This window comes from Cydia splendana, chromosome 25 (genome assembly GCF_910591565.1).
Source record: "Cydia splendana chromosome 25, ilCydSple1.2, whole genome shotgun sequence".
NCBI lineage: Eukaryota > Metazoa > Arthropoda > Insecta > Lepidoptera > Tortricidae > Cydia > Cydia splendana.
The window spans coordinates 2,456,921-2,473,445 of record NC_085984.1 but is presented as its reverse complement, the minus strand read 5'-3'; the positions used below and the strand labels follow the sequence as shown (position 1 = coordinate 2,473,445).

The 16,525-nt window shown below is 37.0% G+C and overlaps 1 protein-coding gene and 1 non-coding gene across 2 annotated transcripts in view; both read right to left on the bottom strand.

Moving 5' to 3' along the window:
* The window catches only part of LOC134802758 (uncharacterized), a 131,938-nt gene that overhangs the window by 54,484 nt on the left and 60,929 nt on the right, over positions 1-16,525 (bottom strand). The window lies entirely within an intron of this gene.
* On the bottom strand, positions 1,341-1,413 carry Trnad-auc (transfer RNA aspartic acid (anticodon AUC)). Its single transcript has one exon. It is a non-coding gene; the product is annotated as a tRNA-Asp (tRNA).

Here is a 16,525-nt window from a genome sequence, read left to right as displayed (position 1 = left end):
GAAATAGTAAAGATATGTGACGTTCCACGGCAAAAGGTACCTTATGGCGGCTGGCGCTTACGTCGCATAGCGCCGCAATAATATTGGAGCGGCGTTAATAATGGCGTAAGCGCCAACCGCCATAAGGTAGTTTTACCGTGGGACGTCACATATCTTTACTATATCGTATCTAGTTGATCTCTAATTCATTTCCCGAATCGCGCCGCTACTGCCGCTAGTCTATGAGTACAGAAAATTCACTCCTTCACAAAAGTCAGATTTAGGTAAGTATATGATTATACAATAGTTATTTACGATACAAGTGCAAAAAATAGTGCGAAAACTATTCGCACGTGTATTGTACAACGTTTTACAGTACATATTATTATAGTCCTTCAAATTTTCCAGGTAGTAACGTAATGTGCTTATTATAGCACCTGGTGTCGTAATGTAGCACCAGATGACTGTAGGTACTGTAAAATAGTAGATTGTCTCACAAGGTAGCAAAATGACATTATTACGGCGAGGGCGTAATTTGAATCCTGAATCCTGAACGAAGCAAAGGATTCTAACGTAAAATCCTGAGCGTAGTGAGGGATTCAAGTGTGTTACGCCAAAGATGGAAATAATTTTGCTACCATATGAATGTGTCACATACGGCTTTTCACATTACCTATGAGTTAATTATGATGTTTAGAAATATTATTCGAGCTATAAAATATTATGTGCAAAATTTTTTTTTATATTGTATTACAACAGAAAAGGTTTACTTTGATCCCTCCTAGCAGGGACGAAAAGTGCCACGTTGATCCCTCCTGGCAGGGAAGAAAATCTTTTTTTCGAATTGGTGATGTGAAAATAATATTTTCACCTCAGCAGCTCGAACAAGGGTACTTTGCTTCTTAAAAACAGTGAGCAAAATGCGATTTTGCTCACTGAGTGAGACAAAATGACATTCAAGTGACCTTTATAGTCAAATGTCATTTCAACATGCGGGGTTTAATACAAGTTCGAAATACTTGGGCTCTATTATCTCTGTCCCTTTCACACTGTTAGCAAAAAGAAATAGACAAAAAAAAGTTCAAACGACATTCAACGGTATATTGACGGTTTATAATAGACCCGAAAAACGTCAGAACGCATCGTTCCAAACCACGTACGAGTATGAATTCTTAATAATTAATTAATAAAAGTTTAAGATTTGATAAATACTGATAAAAACACAATTTTTAGGTATTTTATTGTACAATTAAAATAATGAACTCAAAAAATACACAGATTATCAAGCAAAATATTAATTATTCTACTTTTAAGACATTCTACTATAAACCTTAGAACAAATTTAAAAGTGGAAAAATTACTGTCTTGGGTGAGACTTGAACTCACGGCCTCTGGATTGATACTCCAGCGCTCTGCCATCTGAGCCACCAAGACCTCATCCATAGCCAGCAAATCTTTCCACCATATTATAGGTCAAGGGGACAATTCAAAGATTCAATTCAAGGATTTAGGACTTTCTACTATAGTTGACAATTAGTACGTATCCGCAATTCGGACCGTATCTTACGAAGTTTTTTTTACCAAAAAAAAGTTGCCAATTGAAGTGTCAGTTGATGTTCGTTATTTCCATACTAATTTACTGAAATTTAGTATTATGTTTTGTTTTTGTGTTCGATTGCGGTAATTAAACTTAATTGTTAGTATATCTTAAGAAAACATGAGTGCATAGATATTAAGTGACGAAGATTGATTACATTTTTCAAGTTGTCTCAAAGGTATGAACTCACTGCTCAGGTGAAAAATTTTGTGTACTACACGAGATCAAAGTTATTTACATCTCGTGCGCTTTTGAATCCCTTACTACGCTCAAGATTCTATTATAGAATCTTTCGCTTGCACGGGACTCAAAATAAGCACTCGAAGAAATATCAAACTTTGATCTCTATTGTTGTACAAATAACTATATAACGGTGGGACGAGGTCTATTTATTTTGTTTAAGCTCTATAATAATAATTTATTTGTTGCGTTAATATTTATTTTTATACCTACTTATAAGTAAACTTACTCATCTGCAAACCTCTTCTTCAACATTTCAAAAACTCCATTTAAAGCCATGACACAATAATTTAAAATTAATTAATTATATTTATTTAAAATTAATGAAATTCTATTTATTTATATTCAATATCAATAAAACAACCGAAGCGTCGTTTAAGTCATGACGTTCGCTTGGCATTGTTTTATTTAATTACTTAAGGCGAGCGAATAGGCTAAGAGCTAAAATACTCTAAGAGACAACTCCGGAAAATAGTAGGTACCGTCAGCATCAAGTAAGATAAAGATAATAATAATAAAGTAAGCTAAAAATAAGTTTTTACACATAAAACAGTACCTACGATACAGAATTGGTGTAACATCAGGTGGTTGCAATAGGGTATTATACTGTATTGAAAATAAATTATTTTACACCATGCATGAAATAAAGCATCAGATAATTATTAAAAAACACAGATAGGAGTTATTTTTAAAGACAAGTTCTATTTAATAAATCGGATAGAAATATAAAAAGTAGGTGAGTTGACCGTGACGTCACGATGTAATGTTTCATATAAATTCCATATTAGTAAATCGTTTTGACAGTTCTAAAAAAGTAACTGATTTGACTTGTAGGAAAATACCCTATTATATTATAGTTTGTGTTTTTTAGCATTAGAAAAAAGGTAAACAATCTTGACATGTCTTTAATTGGAAAACACGTTTTAAAAATAAGTCACGGCAGATATGTAACAATTATGAATCTAATACGATCATATTCTTCTGCTTTCATAAGTAATATAGCAAGTAATAATAGTTACTGATTTTTAAAAAGCGTTTTTCAATTATAAGACATGTCAAGATCGCTTACCTTCTTTCTACTTATAATGCTAAAAAAACGAAGTATAGCATGGTTACATAATAAGGGCCTGTAACGCGGGAGACCAAGTATGCACTTACATGTATACGTGGTCAAGCAAATCTTGTCAGTAGCAAAAGGCGGCTAATTACAAAATTCGCGGGTTAGCAACACTGTTTTCGAATAATTCCAAAATCGAGTATCATCTGTGTTTTATCTGTGGAATGTGGATCGTGAATGACAGCCATCTTGTTTGTTTACATTCTGAATCGTTGCTATTTCAAGAGAAATTTCTGCTGTCACCATTAAATACCAATATATTAAATAAGATTGTGCATGAACTTAAGCAAAGTCAAGGTGCCTACAATGTATAATCGTGCTCGTTGATCGTAAATATTTGTAATATTTGAGGTTATGATAATGACATGTTTTGGTTCGATGTAGGTACATTGCTGCTTTTCTTAACGCAATACTGCTCTTTGAGTGTTGCCCTACTTCACTTTGCTGTACATTGCTACTGACTCATTTGCTTGACTGACTATATGTCATGTGTGACATTTGGTATATACAGGAGTTCTTTTTTTTCAACAAAATATATTTATACAAACAAAATTTGCAGCAATCACTTGTATATGAGAGAAGCATCGATAATAGAGTTTATCGATATAGCAACTCCCCCTATCTATCATTAAATTTTAAAACTTCCGGTATCTGGGGGACTAGCCAAGATGAAACGCTTGCTGGCTCTCTATCACTCTTATATTAATGCGATAGAGAGACATATAGCGTTTCGTTGTCGTAGCGCAAACGATTGGGATCTTGGCTAGGCACACTGATCCTGAATCTTTCTGGAGCTATAGTCTGTAAAGTTTTATGAATAAGGGGGTTATTCATAAAACTTTACGGGACTGATTTATTTAAGTTATGATTTATCACTTTCTTACAAATACATAAGTCAAAACGACAGACAAGGACAAACGATTATTAGCTAATTGAGGTTTGTGGCGCGTTTATGAATAAGAGGGTCAATATTTAGGTATTTAAATAAAAGTGAACAAACAATTTGTACATTTTCGGGTAGTTATAACATTTATTGGTTATAACACTTTAAACTCTCGCGTTTTGTACACATATTTAATTACACAAACGGGTCTACCGCGATATAATTTCATTGTTTTTACCTTTAATTCCGACGTTTCAGCTGAGTTGCACCAGCTGTGGTCACGGAAAGACTGACGTCCCAACAAATGTCAACGGAGATATTAATAAAACACCACTAAACTACCCGAAATTAGTTTATAAAAATGTTCGGGGTACACAAAGAAATTGCAGCTACCCGTTAAAGTTTAATGTTTAACGTCGGAATTAAAGGTAAAAACAATGAAATTATATCGCGGTAGACCCGTTTGTGTAATTAAATATTTATTGGTTAACCGACCAAATACAAAACCGCTTGGATCTATCACTGAACGACCTGACTTTAACCTACATTATTTGATCGTTTAATGTTTTCATCTACCCTCAACTGGCTTAAGGAGCCGTTTGAGGGTAGATTTTGTTTACTTTTATTACCTAAAGATACAGAGTGTAGCTCTCGGCCTATATATAAGCAACTAAAATGGCCTAAGGGTTGGCCCAAGGTGAAACTCGATACTAGTTGTTTAATACCTTGAAAAATAACAGATTGGCCAATTGTTCCGTACTTTCATACGATACGATGGATATACACCGTGAAATTTTTAGGGTTCCGTATCCGAAGGGACCCTATTACTAAGACTCCACTGTCCGTCTGTCTGTCTGTTACCAGGCTGTACCTATCTCATGAACCGTGACAGTTGAAATTTTCACAGATTATGTATTTCTGTTGCCGTTATAACAACAAATACTAAAAACAGAATAAAATAAATATTTAAGTGGGGCTCCCATACAACAAACGTGATTTTTTAGCCGTTTTTTGCGTAATGGTACGGACCCCGTCGTGCGCGAGTCCGACTCGCAATTGGCCGGTTTTTAAGAATAGGTACAATTGCGCATACTTTTGTCATTTCTTTGTTCTTTAATTTGTGCAGTTAAGTTCGCTATTTATGCAATAATCAATCAATAATTATAGTGACACGACTCGTGTATGGATTTTTTTCCACCAATGAGGAGGAGCGAGGAAATTGACTATTACCGTAAAATGGGGTGAGTAGGGTTCGCGGGGAGAGTTGGGTTATGAATGGGGAGAGAAGGGTTGAAAGGGGGGTGAGATGGGATTTTAAGGCTACTGCTACAAAACTAATGTATTCCAATTTAAAATGGAGCTATAGTAATACTCATAATAAACAAAAATCGATCTTCCAAAATAACCTTTGTATGAAAACCCAACTCACCCCAAATACGAGGGACTACGGGGTGGGGTGGGATTTCCTGTTTATCGTCAGTTATGAAATGGAACTACCCAAAATAAAATAAAAACTAAAATACAAACGTCCGAAACACTTATTATTATTATATATATGTTGGCGGCCGATCGTAAGATCAGGCATATCGTGAAATTCCTAGGCATATCGTGAAACGTGAATATTTTTGACTCCTTCCCTGAGTCGACGGAGCCCCGCTACGCGGGGCTCCTATTTCTGGGCAGTTTGCCCTTCGGGCATCTGAAGCAACCTAACGAACCTATCCTACCTATCTATTGAGTTAATGTGACTATCGTCAAAATATTACACAGGAACATTACGATCTGCCTGATCTTACGATCGGCCGCCGACATATACACCATTCAGTTTGCATATATAAAAAAAAATGTTATCGAGGTTCGAATGTCAGTTTTGCACCTACTCACCCCATTTACGGTATAGTACAAGCTGTTGCCCACGACTTCGTTCGCGTGGACGTATTTTCCGATACAAACTTTCAACCCTCCTTTAACCCCTTAGGGTCACTTGCATCATTTACTGACCTCATGCCTGACCGCGAACCGCACAAGCGTCAGCTAGCGGACGCCTTTAAAAAAGAATTTGTTTATTCGGTAAATATTCGGCAGCTCGAACCGAACTATTCGTCCGAATATGAACATTGAAAAATATGCCGAATACCGATTAATTAGATATTCGGTCTATCTCTAATTTCAAGTATGTATTACTCATAAGTACATAATGTATATGTCGGCGGCCGATCGTAAGATCAGACTGATGTTCCTGTGTAATGTTTTGACGATAGTCACATTAAACCAATAGATAGGTTCGTTAGGTTGCTTCAGATGCTCGAATGGCAAACTGCCCAGAAATAGGAGCCCCGCGTAGAGGGGCTCCGTCGACTCAGGGAACGACTCAAAAAATTTCACATTTCACGATATGCCTAGGAATTTCACGATATACCTGATCTTACGATCGGCCGCCGACATATATAATATCAACATTACACAAACACAAACATTAAACAAATAATATTAAAACTTAAAACATTACGGCAACCGTCCAACCCAACACATTGACTACCGTCATCTATTTCTCAATGTAATGTTGGCACTGACATAAACGCTGTCGAGAACGTTACTTACTTTCTATGCATCTCGCTCGTACTCGCATATTAGTGCGAGCGAGACGTATAGAAAGCAGAATAGTACATTACTACAGAGGCCGGGACGAAAGGGGTTGCCGGCCGAAGACATATAGACGGCCGAGCGAAGCGAGGCCGGATAGGTCTGAGCGCGGGCAACCCCATTTCCCGCCGAGGTATGTATAGTGCTTTTCTCAAACATGCAATGAAATAAATAAAATAAAAAATCCACGAAACCCAAGTTTTATTTATAGAAAAAATTAAAAGTAAAGTACACCCAAAATATAACCAACACGTACCTATATTATTATCACGCGTATGTTTTACACGAGTCGTGTATTTTTACTACCCGTATATTTTCATGTATCTTTGATTTTTTCGCCTTGTATCCGTCCGACTGTCGTTTTCGTCACATAAGTTTACATAGTCTTTCATGTTGATATCATGTTTCACATACATCGTTGCTTTATGCACGGAGTAAATAAGTATAATTTCCACAGTGTTGACTAATTTGTAGTTACATCCATTTAAAATATGCCACAAAACTGTTTCTAATAAACTGTAAGCCATTTTTCTTTCTCAAATAATAAAATTGCCATAAGCAACCATATACATACTTCGTCTTTGACTTGGCGGCAGAGGTAGCAAGTTATTAAAATCAATTCTGCTTACGCTGCCAATTCCAACGCCTACGATTACAATTAATATTAATTTCATTATTTCGTCGGAACTCATATTAAAGTAAAAAAATCAACAACGCACCATAAATCCAATAAAACAGAATGAATATTTTTCAACTTTACCTCCATAACAATTTAAAAAATATAACTACGCGTGTTTGAGTAGACCTTTTTACAGCTAACGTTTAGATGAAATATTTTAAATGTTTTTATTTGTGTAGTTAAATTTATAATTTAAAATTATAAAATTATAGAATGTATTATTTATTAAGTTCATGTTGATTTTATACAAATACAACTGCAAATTATAGCAAACATTGTTTTTTGTTTTTTTTTTTATAGGCGTAGTGGCAGAGTGTCATTACGAACCATAAAGCAAATACTGCCTCTAATTTTTTTTAATGGATGAATGCCACGATGCTGTGTCACAAATATCCGTGACATGAAAATTAAAAAAGAGGACTTTGCCGGCCTAGGCCTGCAAGATGTGTATGAAATTCCATTAACGACCTTTTGTCCTAGCCGCACCTGAAACGTCATACTTCGCAGCCTATTATAAGGAACATAACATCAATATTTCATTGCATGTTTGAGAAAAGTAAATTACGTCGGCCAAGGGTCACCAAGGGCCGACCTATATAATTTTGTTTACTCATTTAATAAACTCAAGTAGAACCGGACCGCGATGGTCATATTATTTTTAAAACCGCACCCCTGAATAAACTAATTGGTGACCCCTAACGTCATAGACTAGGAATCCTCTAGACGGAGTTTAGAGTAATTAGAGTCTGACCAGCGAGTCGTGTCACAAGCTATTTTTTTAAATTCTTTATATGGCAATTGTTTTTCCTATCCAATAAGCTGTCAGTTTCAAGCTGTCATTTAATTTCATAGTAATTTTTATGCCAGGTGCGACTCACTGGTCGGACTCTATTTCATGAAACCGATGCTGCCAAAAATACGGGGGTGCGGGGGACGAGGTGAGCGAGGTCCCGCGCCGTGATTGGTCCGTTCAAAGACACGGACGTCACACAAAGACACTTTCGACTCGAAAATGGAGTAAAACTACCGTATATTTGTGGCAGAGGGGGTAGAGACTATGCTCAGTCTGGAGGATGTCTTGTCTGTGCCTAACGTAGACGTTAGCGTATATGTCAGTTTTGACACTGTTAAGGGGCCCACTGATTAACAGTCCGCCGGACGGAATCGGCCTGTCAGTTAGAACAAAAAGTTGACAGTTCCGAATAACTGACAGGCAGATAGGTGGATTGTTAATCAGTGGGCCCCTTTAGTGACTGTTCAGAGTAAGCTTGGTCCGGCTCTACCTCAGTGAATTTTAAAACCACAAAATATTTGCTCTCCACCGTCATCGTAGCAGACACTCCTGAAAAACTGACATCTGGCAATTTTGTAAAAGCACCACGCCTTTTTCCGATGGACATGCAGTCGCATAGAGTTTAGAACGAACAGAAAAGACGCCCAACAAAATAATTTACCGTTTCCTCTCGTCCACTTTCCTCTTAACCCGCCGAACGCCGACCATACAACAAATTGATGCAAAGCAATTTGACCCATATTGATCTGTAGTCACATCTGATACTGAGTTGCTACGACCCAAATTGACTTAGTATCACACGTGTGATGCTAGGGCGCTCCACGGCTTAAGCTAAAGTTAACAATACATCATTCATTTGCGTTATATTATTAAAGAAATACGTCAAAAAATTTAATTTCTTACCCGTTTTTGTACTTTGTCCCATCAGTGACAATAGTTAAAGTCTCTAGCGATTTTCATATTGATTGTCACAATGAAATGGTACCTAAGAAATGGGTCGGAAATTAAATTCTCAGTTAGAAATCGATAGAATACTTTATAAAGCACACCTCATAAAAGAAATAGTACCTATACTTACCTACTAGAAAATGCAATTTATAAAAAATGAAGGCAGAGAAAAAACCGTCTTATCGTTAATCTAGGTATGTGAAGTCGTGAAGCAACCACCTCAACGGAATGAAGAATATTTTTATATTGACCATCAAGAAGAATATGGGGGGTCCGAATTAAAGAAGCCTGTTGTATAGGTACACAATGTATGTCTATTATAATTCCTAAGAATTTTAAACAGACATAATGTAAATCTAGCTGATTTATGTCTCCACACCAATCCTATCATAATACATTTTATTAGCATACCTGTGCTAGAGTTAGACCAACTGCCTTATTCGAACTTCAAGATATTCACAAGAGACGACACGTACTAGATCCATTCTAGATACGTTATAGTTTAGATATCAACTAGTTCTCTTTTGCAGCGCAATTCGGGCAACCAATGGCACTTTTACGTTAGATAGAGTAAGATATCTATTAGATGTGAATTGGATCTCTAAGTCATATCCTGTGGAAATCGTTCAACAATATCTCCAGAATCGCGCAAATGTCAAATTTGACAGGTTAGATCTTAAACATATCGTTATCGTATCTTGGTGATGTCTAACAGATGTCTAATAGATGTCTATTTCAAAATCCGAATCGGGCCCCGAGAAGTCTGCAGAGATTTTGAAAGCACACGCAGTGCCAGAATACATGCCATTCCTAAGAATACAAGTCTTATAGAAATCATAAAAAATTCGTGTCTGTCATTTTGTAAGTCTACAAGCAATCGCCGACACCTCGAAATGGTCGCATCCGGTCGCGGCAAGATGGCGGACTTCCGGCGAACGTCACCGTTCTGTTTCACGAATCATTCCGATATCGGCTGTTTTAACAAATGGATCTGATTTATTAACGATTGCTAGGCGTGGATTTAGCTTTCGTGTTTCGAAAATATGGAAGCATATTCTAATTGTAATAATAATCCATAATCCATACTAATATTGTAAATGCGAAAGTGTGGCTGTCTGTCTGTTACCTCTTCACGCTTAAACCGCTGAACGGATTTAGGTAGTTTAAATTTGGCATAGAGATAGTTTAAGTCCAGGGGAAGGACATAGGATAGATTTTATGTCAGAAGTCATCCCTAAAGAGGGTGAAAAGGGGGATGGAAATGAGAAAATTAATGAAGTGCCTGTTAATTGGTGTAAGCAATTAAGCATATTATGCTCGAATTGCTATTAGATTTTATCCAGGCGCTGTACTTACTCTAACTGCTGGTACTAATTCCACGCAGACGAAGTCGCGCGATGCGGGTCGCTTCCAACCGGTACGTATGGAGGTCCAAAGGGGAGGCCTATGTTCAGCAGTGGACGTCTTATGGCTGAGATGATGATGATGAAGTCGCGCGCAAAAGCTAGTAGGTTATGAATTTGATCTGAATTGGTTTTGATATTAAGCTTAGAATAAATTCAAAAGTGTAAAAGATACTGTCTAGGGTGAGACTTGAACTCACGGCTTCTGGATCGATACTCTAGCGCTCTGCCAACTGAACCACCAAGACCTCATCTATAGCCAGCGAATCTTTCCACCATATGGGTCTAGGGTATTAGCGACATCTACCGTAAGCTTAATAGCATCGTTCACAGACGTTTCTGTTTGTTAAAAAAATAATAATTTGGATATGATTATGTCAGTGTCAAAACTGATGAAAAAATGTAAATTTTGACACAGACAGTTCAGATACCAAATCCGGATCAAACTTATAATATTTTACAATTTAAGCAGAATACGCGGAATGATTTTACCAGCCCTGAATGATGTCGACTACCAACCTTCAAAACTAAGCTATTATTTGTATTATATTTATCCGACCTTGAGGCGAATTATTATTTTGTACCTCTTGCCTTCGAGATAACGGGGTGTTGGGGGTCTGACGCCATAGCTTTTATAAGGGAGGTGGGACATAGAATTAGGGAGAGGACCTATGATGCTCGCGCGGGTTCGTACCTGGTGAAAAGGCTGGCCATCGCTATCCAACGTGGTAACGCGGCAAGTGTGATGGGCACCTTTGCACCCGGTACAACTCGCGGAGGTCTTTTAGATTAAAATAGTTTAATATTTAGATTAAAATATATTAATTTGAGATATTTTTGGATGATTTTATATACCATTAAATCCTTTTGTACGTAGACTGGGATCAACTATAATATATTGTTTGCAAAGTGAAGTAAGTTATTCAGGTTGTATTGTAAAATTAATAGAATATTTTAAGATAACAGCATTGTAAAAGGCAATTTCAAAAAATATGATCTATCGAGCACACATTAAAGTGATTTTATAAAGATTAACTGCTAGGTATATACAATATCAACAAATGTACTTACGAACGGTAAAATTTACTGCTTTGTTCGATGGCCATATGGAACTGTTTAAAGCATTAAATGTTAATGCAATTTCAATTTGTTTTAATGGTTTTTTTTTCTCAGTGTAGTTGTATACAAAGTATACAAAATAATGATCATAAAATTGTTGTGGACCAAAAGAATCTTGCCCCAAAATATTACCAACTATTTAAAAACCGGCCAATTGCGAGTCGGACTCGCGCACTAAGGGTGTCGTACCATTTACGCAAAAAAACGGCAAAAAAATACGTTTATTGTATGGGAGCCCCACTTAAATATTTATTTGTTGTTATAGCGGCAACAGAAATACATCATCTGTGAAAATTGCAACTGTCTAGCTATCACGGTTCATGAGATACAGCCTGATGATAGACAGACAGACGGACAGACAGACAGACGGACGGACAGCAAAGTCTTTGTTATAGGGTCCCGTTTTTACCCTTTGGGTACGGAACCCTAATAATTTTTAGCTAAAACACAAGAGCCGACAAAATTCACAGTACACGATCAAGAAAGCGATCTTCACCATCACTTAAGATACGATCGGACATTATTATTAGCTTACATCTTAAATAATGCTGAACAATTTCCGATACAATTGCTGATTGATAGCGTGACACGGGTCGTGTGAACGATAAGGTCACGGAAGGGCGGCTGTTCACGGACGATTGGCTGCGACTTGTGACTTAAAACAGTTTTCTTTTTTGTTACAAGAAGCATGTTATTCGTGTGTTTATATGTAGCTTAAATGGGCCGAATATTCGGTAATTATACTAATTATTCGGTATTAGGCATATTCGGCATATTTTCAATGTTCGTATTCGGCCGAATAGTTCGGTTCGAACTGCCGATTATTTACCGAATAAACAAATTCTTTTTACAGTACATAATATGGTGCTAGTTTATGTTAAAGTAAAGATTTAAAGGGCCAAATGTACTGTAAAACGTTGTACAATACACGCGCGAAAAGGTAAATCGCAACTCGAGTCGATTTAAAACAGTCCCTTCGGTCGTGTTTCAATTTATCGCCACTCGTTGCGAACTTCCTACTTTTAGCACTTGTATCGTAATGTACTATTAAGGGCGTCCGCTAGCTGACGCGTGTGCGTTTCGCGGTCTGAGATGAAACGGTTCTATTTTTTTTCATAAACATCCCCGGTCGGTCCAGAGCGGAAAGGTTAAAAACACAAGCTGCCGTATTCGAACTTCAAGATATTCACAAGAGACGACACGTACTAGATCCATTCTAGATACGTTATAGTTTAGATATCAACTAGTTCTCTTTTGCAGCGCGTTTCGGGCAACCAATTTCACTTTTACGTTAGATAGAGTAAGATATCTATTAGATGTGATTTGGATCTCTAAGTCATATCCTGTGGAAATCGTTCAACAGTATCTCCAGAATCGCGCAAATGTCAAATTTGACAGGTTAGATCTTAAACATATCGTTATCGTATCTTGGTGATGTCTAAAAGATGTCTAATAGATGTCTATTTCAAAATCTGAATCGGGCCCATGGAGTACTGATCGTGGACCTGTATGAACTTGTTGTCAGCGTTTTTGGCAGTTTTAGCCCAACCGAATATTCGGTTCGGTATGATCTGAACCGAACATTCGGTCGAATATTCGTATTCGACAAAGTCCATATTCGGCCCATCTCTACTTAAATACATGGGACAGGTTAAGATTTATTTCATTTTTTAATTGTAGCTGGTTAGTTTTTTAAACGTTTTATATTTTACTTAATGCGCACACTTTTAACTATCTCATTATTATTAATCTTAATTTTATGTGTAATTCATTTAATTCCCAATCGAAATAATAACTTTTTAAGTCTGCCCGTGAATAGCCCGTACAAAGTTAACCATCACAAAAGGCCGACATACAAAAGAGTGTTAAAAGACGGACGTAGTGAATGTACGACTGATTGCGTGTTTTGATCGCTTACACCTCGGGGATTGCTTCATGCAACATGTGGTCAAGAAGGAAAAAAAGTTTTCTACATATTTAACTGATCGATCGTCGATCGGACGTCCCAGGTATCGCTGAGGCGATGCGGTCGAAGCGGACTTGCGTAATCTCCATGCCGGTAACTGGCGGGAGATGGCACAGGATCGAGACAACTGGCGTGTACTCGTGTCGGAGGCCAAAACTCATTTTGGGTCGCTGCGCAATTAAGAGAGAGCAATTAACAAATTATACAATTCTTCGTCAAGAATCACTATCGATAGGTAAAAACTGCATGAAAATTCGTTCAGTACTTTTTGAGTTAATCGCGAACATACATACGCACAGACAAACGCGGTGACTGTATAAGTAGACAATTTTTTGTCGATCCATACCCAAGTGTTTTTGAGGACTTTTACTCTTGTCACAAGCTTAGCTTGGTGTTTTTATTTGCATTGACTTTTAGAAAGAGTGTTCTATAGAAAACATTGGCTCTGATTCACCGAAATGTATGAGAAGACAGATTTTTTTCGCGATTTCGGGGTTGGCCCTGTAGTAAAAGTTGTTAAGTATATGACCTACATATTCACCCCTCAGAGTTTGGTCGGAGATAAAATTTTCACCCTTTATTCCCTTTTTATTTATATTACTAAGTATTTTCAATATAACGCTTTAAACTCTCGCGTTTTGTACACATATTTAATTATACAACGTAACGTAACGAATTTAAGGTAAAAACAATGATATTATATCGCGGTAGACCCGTTTGTGTAATTAAATATTAGTATATTTTACATAACTTAGGTACAGTAAAGTCAGTAACAGCTGTCATGTCAATACAACTTTGCGTTTTAAGGTTATAAATTGTATGGAGACCACAGCTGTCACCGTACTCAAGCTATGTGAAATATATTATAGGTAAAACTTAAATAAATCAAATTATAACATAATGCATACTCCCATCCAAAGTACAGCCAGCAAGGTGTAGTGATTTCCGTTGCACTTCTTTTGTGCACCGTACCATTGTGGAGTATAATAGGCCTTTTGTCTGTTCTGATTTATTTGGTGATCGTACTTGATTGGAATGGGCTCGAGACGATGACTTTTATGCTGACGCCCTTTTTGGGAAGGTAAAGGCATTTGTATAAGAGTAGGTACGTACTTATAAGAACCAACATATCTGAACCCCTAGTGTTCATTTCATTCGATAGCGTGACGGAAGTACCGTAAAATGGGGAGAGTAGGGTCAAACTGAAATTCAAACCTCGATCACATTTTATTTTTACATATGAAAACTGAATGGTGTAGGTATATAATAAGAGTTCCCGACGTTTGTATTTTGGTTTGTATTTTATTTTGGGTAATTCCATTTCATAACTTTGACGATAAAGAGGAAAACCCACCTCACCCCGTAATGCCTCGTATTTGGGGTGAGAGGGGTTTTCATACAAAGGTGATTTTGGAAGATTGTTGGATCGATTTTTTTTATTATGCGTATTACTATAGCTCCATTTTAAATTGGAATACATTATTTTTGTAGCAGTAGCCTTAAATCCCTTCTCACCCCCCTCTCAAACCTTCTCTCCCCATTCATAACCCACCTCTCCCCACGAAACCTACTCACCCCGTTTTACGGTACCAGATTAGTACCTACGCGTTTGCGTTAAAAGTCTATTTTTGTATGGGATTTTGAACAGCGCGCCAAGCGGGACGTTTTGAAAACTTAAAATCCGATACAAAATGACACTTAAAAGATGACTCACGCTAGAACGGGCCGTGCCCGGGCCGAGACGTCTGAAATTCTAGTAGTCTAATAGTCTAGTCAAAAAAAGAGTTAGATAGAGGCGTGTTCAGATATTTGTGAACACCTTGGCCGCTCCGATATATCTGATGGCAACTGTACATATCTGCCTTAAGCCCATTTAGTACATTTAATAAACTATTTTTTAGAAAAGACGTAAGTACAGTGATTTGATTTAAATAAAAGCCTTACTGAAACTTTACTTTGTACTAAAAACACTGGTCAAGTGCGAGTCGGACTCGCGTTCCAAGGGTTCCGTACATTACCGTAGCCCTTCAAGTGGCGCCAGAAAACGCGAAAAGTAGTCAAGTGGCGTGGTCAGCGCAGATTAAGAAAATTTTACGAAATCGTCGATTTAAGCTTTTCTGTTTGAAAGTATATTAAATCACATATTGTTAGAATCAGCGTTATTGACCGAAGCGTAGCGAAGGTCTACGTTTTGACTCGAGCAATTTGCTTTCGTATGTCCGGATCTTCTCCTCTACAGGTCGCAATTCTTAACTGATTCTCATGAAATTTTGTGACCAGATTCTATGACTAAATAAAATTTTTTTGTCAATCCGGTTTTTGGAAATTTTTAAAAATGGCGGAGTCGTGATACCTGTCGCCTAAACAAATAGTCGTATCGATATCATAAGAGTTTTTTCTTTTTGAGACATGTTTACAGAGTTAATAGCAAAAAATGCAGAAAATAATTATCGCTGGTTTCGGCGGTATTTAGATATTTAGTTTTGTATTTCCGGATGTTCTCCTCTACAGGTCGCAATTCTTAACCGATTCTCATGAAATTTTGTGACCAGATTCTGTGACTAAATAAAATTTTTTTGTCAATCCGGTTTTTGGAACTATTTTAAAATGGTGGAGTCGTGATACCTGTCGCCTAAACAAATAGTCGTATCGATATCATAAGAGTTTTTTCTTTTTGAGACATGTTTACAGAGTTAATAGCAAAAAATGCAGAAAAAAATAATCGCGGTTTAGGCGTTATTTAGATATTTAGTTTTGTATTTCCGGATGTTCTCCTCTACAGGTCGCAATTCTTAACCGATTCTCATGAAATTTTGTGACCAGATTCTATGACTAAATAAAAAAATTTTGTCAATCCGGTTTTTGGAAATTTTTAAAAATGGCGGAGTTATGATACCTAGCGCTTAAACAAATAATCGTATCGATATCATAAGAGTTTTTTCTTTTTGATATATGTTTATAGATTAAATGTCCAAAAATTCAGAAAATTTGTATCGCTGGTTTTGGCGGTATTTAGATATTTCGTTTTTACTTGAGAATGAGTAGCTAAATTTCGTCAGCTTTAGTAAGAACTATCATGGCGCATTTTGCAAACGTTCGCTTTTTTTGTTTGCATCGGGAGGTCCCTGGTTCCATCCCCAGTAATTGTATGCTGCTAC